Genomic DNA, 8,298 nt, shown 5'->3' with positions numbered 1-8,298 from the left:
CCTCTTGTCTGTATACTTGACTTCTGTATACTCTGGTTGAACACACTTACCGTTTTCTAAGGTAACCTCAAAGGGGAGCCCGTTAAGGTTGGGATCTCGAAGTGGGGGAGCGAAGCAGCGCTGCCACTCCTGCTTGTTTTCACCGCGTTTCCCCTGCCTTACAGTACCTGCTTAATTTAAAGTCATTGATAAATTGGCTTAAATTGGCTGCTGACTCCAAGGAACCTGCAAACCGTGTGCAGACACGGCAGACTTTTTTAGCAGTGGAGCTTGAGGCCTCTGTCTGAAGGTGTTCTGCCTGCATTCACCGCCCTGGATTCGCATGGAGAAAGGGGAGAGGCATTAGTGTGCACTTCTTGCCCAGTGCTCCGTTTCAATCCCATGCTAGCTCAGAAGGAAAAAAGGATTCACCTTAACTGCGCTGCCCAGGAGAGGCAAAATTCATTGAAATTGTAATATGGGAAATTTTGGTCTTTATGCTATTTCTGAGAGCACTGTTTTTCTGTCAGGTAGGCCTTCTCAGATACATTGCAAAGTATTGAATATTTTTTTCTAAGAAAAGCCTGGCCATGCACAATCGAGGATATGACCACAGTCGGCCACTAGAGGGAGATGTGCCATACGTTAAACGGTAAAAGGCTCTGGCTGAAAATTTGGCACCATGAAAGAAGCAGAGACTTTATGGTTTGAGTGTTCAGCATGCTGGTGTGTGATAAACTGCAGGTTATGTGTAGTATTCGTATCTCGTAACATGCAGTATTGCGGTGTTCGGGGTCTAGTTTGTGTCTGTTCCTGTTGCGTTCATTTGGTCGATGAGGTGCAGGGGTCAATGGATGCTTTGTGAGGGTATGTTATACGACTGCTGTCTTCATGATATGGATGCAATGTGGAGGTGCTGGAGGTGTCTGTCTGTAGGGTGAGGAGTCAGTTGTCTGCAGTGAGCAGTGTGCTCCTTCCAGTCCTACGGTCTTATCCTGGCTGAGGGAAAGGCATCACAAGAGCTCACAGGCCTGTATCATGAAACAGGATTACTGAGTTAGCTGGATAACTGCACCGAGTAAAACCCCAAACTGCTCTTTTTACTTCAGTCCATATTCCAGATTACGGGCCCTCTGGTCAATACATGCTGAGAGTGATGAGTTCTGGACCCCTTCGTGCTCATTGGTGTATGGGCTGCCCTAAAGTTTCTCTGAAGAGTTCAGCTTTCACTTGCTTTGTGCTGTGGTTTGGGTTTCTCTCCTTTCAGTCCAGCGGAGCTCACTGGATAATTTGTTTAATTTAAACTTGAAATGTTCCGCCCAGTGTGCGCTCTCTCTGTTCTCTCTGTGGTGAAAGAATACAGTGGCTCAGGGTTTACAGAGGGAATTGGCCGAAGGACACCTCTGAAGAGTTCAGAACTCACCGGCGGTGTCGGGTTGTAATGCTCGTACCCCCCCCCCCTTACGGGCCTCTCTTTGTTGTGGGTCGGCCGTGGCATGTTTACAAGCTCGGGTGCGCTGTTCTGCCCCCCCCCCCCTTTCCCCGGTAGATCTGCGGTCGATTTTACAGCTCTGTGTGTTTGTAACAGGTCGGTGAGTCTCCTCCTGCTCGGCGAGGATGAAAAGAGAATGGATGCACTCCACGGCTCGTTAAAAAAAAATCAATCCGCCCCTTTCACCTACACGATAACGCCTTTACAATTTTTTGCGGCCCACATTCCCCCTCCCCTTCATTGCCCAAAAGAATGTGTATATTGCTGAATATAAGAGGTAATCCCCCCCCCCCCCACCCAAGAACGGCCCATCAGAGCCCCGGCAGTCTGTAGTCTTGCTGGAATCAGTAGGATCTGCCCCCCCCCCCCCCTTACTGGAGATGATTGACCCCCAGGGATAACGAGTTTCCAGACATTCATTTGTTCTGACTTAGTCCTCATGGGCCCTGAATCGAAATGTACACGGGGTACCTGTGGACTCCAGACCTTTTTTTCGTATGATTAATCTATAGATTTTAGATCACTTTTTTTTTTTTTCCTTTTTTTTTTCTAACTGATTAATTTTGGGAGTTTAAATGTCAAGATGGAGTTATTAATCTAGCATTCTCTGGCCTGTGCATATATTTGCCCTTGTAAACTCAAGGGAAAACAGTGCTGCGGATGGGTGTGTCTGTCTAGCTAATGAGCCTATCTTTGGAGATGCTCACCATGGGCTGCTATTGAGTCCTGACCAGCGCCAGTGCCAACTGTGGCTCATTGCCACCTTTTGGGCATTTAGGCTCTCGGTCGGCAGGGTATCGGTTGGCAGGGTATCTCTTGCCTCTTCACGCGATACGGATTCCTCTAACCGACGGTCTCGGCTGAACTGGCTGTAGTCCTCCAGACCGAAGCCGTGCTTTCTCATACAGGCTGGTGTGCTGCCTCGTGTACGGACTGGAACCTGCAGCTGTGGGAGGAGCCTGAAGGTCACGACTGGGAAGGGGAATAGGAATACTACAGGAAAAGGCTTGCACCAGTCTTTTTAGTATAAGGAAGGTGAATGCCCCTTTCTTCTTCGTGTTTTTTTGTGAACAGAATTCGTTTTTCAGGTGAAATCACAATGCTGGTGACTGGTCTAAAATATCTGCGTGTTGTATGTGTGTGTTTTTTTGCGTTCCATCTTGTCCTCCATTATTCTGTCAGTGACAATTTTGGTATAGATATCGATATGATTAAAAATGTCTGGTCAAGTTAATACCTTATTTACATACATTTCACATTCTGCCAGTAGAGCAACATTAATTATCTGTGTTTCGAGGCCTCTGGCAGAAAGGTGACACTGATTTGACCTTGTTATCGAGGTTTCTGGCACTAAAGTGACATTGATTTCTCTCTGTTATTACCTCTGCCAATGAGCTTATGTAATGACGTCTGTCTGTCCGTATGTTTGTCTGTCTGTCCTTGACAGACATACTGTATCTGGCAAAGTAATGGCCGGGTTGCCATAAAATTTTCTGTGCATATTCATCCCAGGTGAAAAAACCTATTGATTTTGGTGACCCTAGTGACCTATCCTCTAGTGCCACCATTAGGCCAAACTTACAATTTATGATCGACAGATCTCTGAATGTTATGGCCATATCGCCATTGTATTTGCTGTGTGCATTCATGTCCCCAAGAGGAAGAAACCTGTTGATTTTGGCCTGCTTATGACCTTTCCTCTAGCGCCACCATCAGGCCAAACATATCTCAAAAAGTAATGACCGGATTGCCAAGACATTCGTTGTGCACATTTTGTGTTTTGAGCGGAATTCTGCACTCTGCTATGTGTATTCTTTCTAGTTACTCTTTGTTATTACATCTCTGGCCATGGCTAGCAGGATTATGCTGTTCCATAGCCACTGAATTCGGGGCACAGCAAGGCCTATTGAGGAGTTGATAGATTAGGCTAGAAACTAAAACAAGCGGTATGGAGATTTTTTCATGCATTCCTGTGTGCGTGTGTGTGTGTCCGTATGTGCGTGTCCGTGTGTCATCTGCTTTTAGGCCTGCTGTCCGAAATGGATGAAGGGTCACGCTAAAACCCCAAGTGCATTTTTCAGCTCTGAGATCTCTGATCCCTGATATACTGATCGATCGATCGATCCCCAGTTCGGATGGAGCAGTTACTCAGGGGTCTGGGTAAGCCCTTTTCATCTCCATGCTAATAAAATGCCCCGTTTTGTGGGGAGTTTTGATCTCTTTATCCAGGTGGCTTTGTCTTGAATCTGAGGAGCTGTTTAGAAGGCTGATTTAGTCTGCAGCTGTGGACGAGCACTGTATCTCACCGGCAGTTCGCCCTCTCCGTTTATGTATATTTATGTTTGTATGTGTGTGGGCAGAGTGTCTGTACTGTGAAGGATTGTGGTACAAACTAAACCCTGCAGGGGAATGACTCTTCCAGGAAGCATATTGAAACATGCACACAATATGCAACACAGGCACATGTACTGTCCCTACACACTCGTGTTAAGACAGTAGATGTAATTGTGCTCGATTAACTGTTAACAAAATTTCACATAAAGAAACTACTCCACCCCCCTTAGAGTTTCGTGTGGTAAATTTGTGAAAATAAATTTTATTATATATGTTTTTGAAAAAACAAATGGTTGCATCTTGCAGCTCTTACTTAGCTCTTAAGAGGACCCCCTAGTTGACATTCCAGGTCGTCACATGCTCAGCTATTTCTTAAGGCCGTTGTAATGCAGTTAACATTACTTTAGTAAAGTGGGTTATAGGCTATTTTCACTTGATAGGACTTGATAGAAAAAACATATTGGTAAGAAAAGCAATGTTAAACTTTCTCCCTGACCCACTAATGAGAAATAAAATATATAATTTAAGGGAAGCCCGTTTTATTGAAAATGAAATAATCGGAACAGAATTCCTAGCGTTGTCGAATATGTGCTCGGAATAAGGAGTAGAACAGGGCCTCAGCGCTGATTAGGGGCCGTTGTGTTGCGTTGCCTTGCGTTGCGTTGCGTTGCGTTGTGTGGATCCAGAGTAAGTGGTTGTTGAAGTGGGTGACGGATCCCCCAGTGATGCAATCCAACACTAGGGGGGGGGGTGGGTTTGTGAAAGAAGAACAGATCAAACGAGTTGAAAGAAAATATAAAATCTAGATGGTAGAAGACAGAAGCAGGGCTGAATTGTGGCCTTGAAACAGTCCACACTGGGGATTCAACTTTTTTAACCCTAAGAATGGCTAAAGAGATTCGCACACGGTGAGATAAGTCCTTCCATAATTTCGGTGGACTGGAACTGAACCCCGTCACTTGTGTCAGCTGCCTCGAGACTTCAGGTCGAGCGGGGTTACACGGAACGGTGATCTCACTCATGCATGATTGACTTGCCCCATTTTGTGAAGACAGAACACAATCACTCACTTTTTGGCTAAGGAGAGCGATGCTTTGCCGTCCAGATGCCAAGAGGTTGTGGCATCACAGAGCCATCTGTAATTCCCACACGGATCTCCCGGTACGGATTAAAAAACCCTGAACTTAATTAAAACGCTGACAGTCTGCACTTTAACCTCATAATCATTTTGTAATTTCAAATCCAATGTGCAGGAGTACAGAGGCAAAAAAAAGGCAAATAAAGTCTCACTGTCCCAATACTTTTGCATTTAACTGCATTAACTCCTGCCAACATTTAAGAATAATAGTTCATTAAATTCAGGCCATGGCTGACATTTTTGCATCTATGTTATGAAAACACACATCCCATAACCTCCAAAAGTGATCTTGTTGGATAGCTTAGGGGTCGTTCCATCCTGCAGGTTTTCATTTCAACCCACATTTGGCACACCTGACTTGTCTAATTAGCAGCTGGACGAGATCTGTAGCTGTTGAATGAGGCACAGGGTTGGGGAACCACTGGCTTAGAGTGTGGTGTTGTGTCCCTCCAATGTTTCTCTTCCTCCCCATCGCCCTCCCACCCACTCTCTCCCTCCCGCAGCCCCCCCCGCCCCCCCGCCCCCCCCCGTCTCCTGCTTTCCTCCTTGATCGCCCTGCCGGAGGAGAGAGAGGGGAGCCGCAGTCGTGGGAGGGCGTGGGCGTGGGACGAGAGCGCGGCCCCCCCTCCCCTCTCCGCTTGCTCGTCTCTCTCCACTCCCACCTGGTGTCACCGGAGCTGTTGACTCTCCCTATCCTCCGCCTACTCTCTTTCTCTCTCTCTCTCTCTCTCCTTCCCTCTGGTTTCAATTCACCCACTCTTTCACTCCCTCTCTCGTTCATTTCAAAGCGGGGTTGCCAGGTTTGTAAGAATCCTCTCTGATTCGGGGTCGCAAGGCTGGCAGGTCCTCTGTGGCAAGCGTGGCGAAGCCCCCCATTCCAGAGACGCACTGAATATAGCAGTGAGATGGGGAATTAGCTCTTCTTCCCCACTTCCCTTTTCCAAACGTAAGTCTCGCTAAATTAGGATTCGATTTCACGACGCACATTTTTTTAGGCACGTTATGAAGCAGTGACCTCGCCTGCAGTGGGACTAGAGCTTCTCTGTTTTCAGACCACATGCTTCCTTTTAACTGAGACCAACATCTAGATGCTTGAACGGCTGAACGCAGCATCAGTCCCCGTGTGCTCATGGCCTTTTTTTAAACGAGTGTAAATCTTCTGCATTGTGAACGTACTGTATGAGGGGAACTGAAAGGTCTGTTTGGCTCTAGGGGTTGGGTGCAGGAAACTATTCTGTAATTTCGGAACTATGAGAAATGAACGCTGTAAGTCACCTTTGATTAAGTTGTATTCATGCGAAGAACCTGCTTTGTCATATTAGGAGTGTCCCTTCCTCACGACAGGCACGTGTGTGTGAGAGTGTGTGTGTGTGTGTGTGTGTGTGTGTGTGTGTGTGCACGTGTTTGTGTCTATGCATCTGTATGTGAGCATGCATTTACCATGAGAGTGTTTGGGATTCAGTCTCCATCTGTGTTGGAAAGACAGATGTAGAAACAGAGGACCTCTTCCCACTTCCTGCTAATGCTTCCCTCTCTGGCTCTCCCTTTGAATACATGGAATAGACAGTTTGGCAGATTCTTCCAACGGTACATAACCTCGTGAAGTGCACTTCAGTCCTGTAGGATATTGATTGAAACGATTTTGGAACAGGACCCACACCCATGTGTTTAGTTGCGCAATAGATCTTATATAATTTGGCACGATGTTGTAGAGTTTCCCCCTGCTCCCATTGACTGAGCTCTCATAGAAAAACCCTTATGTAACCGGGACTGCAGTGCCCACTACTGTAAAATGATTTCTCCTCTGCAGGATTCTGTTGGAAATAGGCGGTTAGGACAGGTTTATGTAAAGTAACTGAGGACAGCTCTTCAGTCCACTGGGAGTGCCTGCGGGTGCCTGTGGCGATGCATTCCCGCTGGTGTTTGCTACCCTCTTGTGCCATTTCTTCTGCCTGCAGATGGATATCGTTTACCATAGACGGTAGAGTTAGAAACTAGATACATATTCTATGGTGAAACTCAGGGGACCAGGTATTGACTTTTCCCACTGGAGCCTCTGGAACCCGATGCACACGTGCACTGCATGCCCTTCACGTTTAGGTACATTACATTACAGGCATTTAGCAGACGCTCTTATCCAGAGCGACTTACACAACTTTTTACATAGCATTTTACATTGTATCCATTTATACAGCTGGATATATGCTGAAGCAATGCAGGTTAAGTACCTTGCTCAAGGGTGCAACGGCAGTGTCCTTACACGGGAATCGAACCTGCGACCTTTCGGTTACAAGCCCAGTTCCTTACCCACTGTGCTACACTCCGTCCTACATGTATGGTACGCAGTGCGTTTGTATATGTCTGGTTCCAGAAGGCCTGTAGTCAAACACGGCAGCCTCTGTGAACTGGCTTAATTTGCCAATGAGCAGCTTCCATAGGAATCCATGGAACTGGTGAGTGGATACTGTATACAGGAAGATGTACGGCATATCTCAATGGTGCAATTCATTGGTCAAAATCTGTGGTCAAACTGAAGTCTGCCTGGAAACCCACTGGAAATGCATTCAGATCAAGCAGTATGAATATATTAACATTTACAACGATGTTCAAGCAGTACATGGCCATTAAGCAAAACAACGATCGAGAGTGCTCACTCTACAACTAGCTTGCTTGCCAGTGTGTTAGTCGTGTAAGAAATGACACCATGTACAGTGTTGCCATATGGGTGTGAAATTGGGTTTGTAACCTAAAAGTTTGATTCCCTAGTAGGACTTTGAGCAAGTTACTTCACCTGAATTGCTTCAGTTTATATCCAGTTGTATAAATGGGTGCTTTGTTTAAATAGAGTCTGAAAGTTGTGTGAGCCACTCTGGCTAAGAGTGTATGCTGAAAGCCAGTAATGTTATGTTAATGTTATTCTGGCAAAGTACCTTTCTGAACAAATGTCAAACCTACTTTATGAATAAGCGTTATGCAGAATGGGGGTACTGTCGTATAGAATAATCTCACATAATCTGACATAATTGACTTATTGTCACATTTGGTTGGACTTCGTCACATTTACATTTTCATCAGACTATTTCCTTGACTGCCTCTGCACTACTTATAAATTATTCCAAAAGATTTGGCTCAGTTTCTATTAAGCAATGGAGATCACACGTGATAAAGCTGTAAAAAAATTGATTCCCATTTAAAGCAGACTACTGCTTCCTCTGTATAATGTTGTAATTTACATCAACATCAAATCTGGCAAGTTGCCCATTTCAGTACCTTCTATTCTTCTCTGTGTTTGCTGATTGTTCTGTCAACCCCCAACTCTGATGTCATTTCCTGTGTCTGTGTGGACTATCGACGA

The sequence above is a fragment of the Anguilla rostrata genome, chromosome 7, assembly GCF_018555375.3.
Source record: "Anguilla rostrata isolate EN2019 chromosome 7, ASM1855537v3, whole genome shotgun sequence".
Lineage (NCBI taxonomy): Eukaryota > Metazoa > Chordata > Actinopteri > Anguilliformes > Anguillidae > Anguilla > Anguilla rostrata.
The sequence above is the reverse complement of the archived record's forward strand: the minus strand, read 5'-3'. Positions refer to the sequence as shown.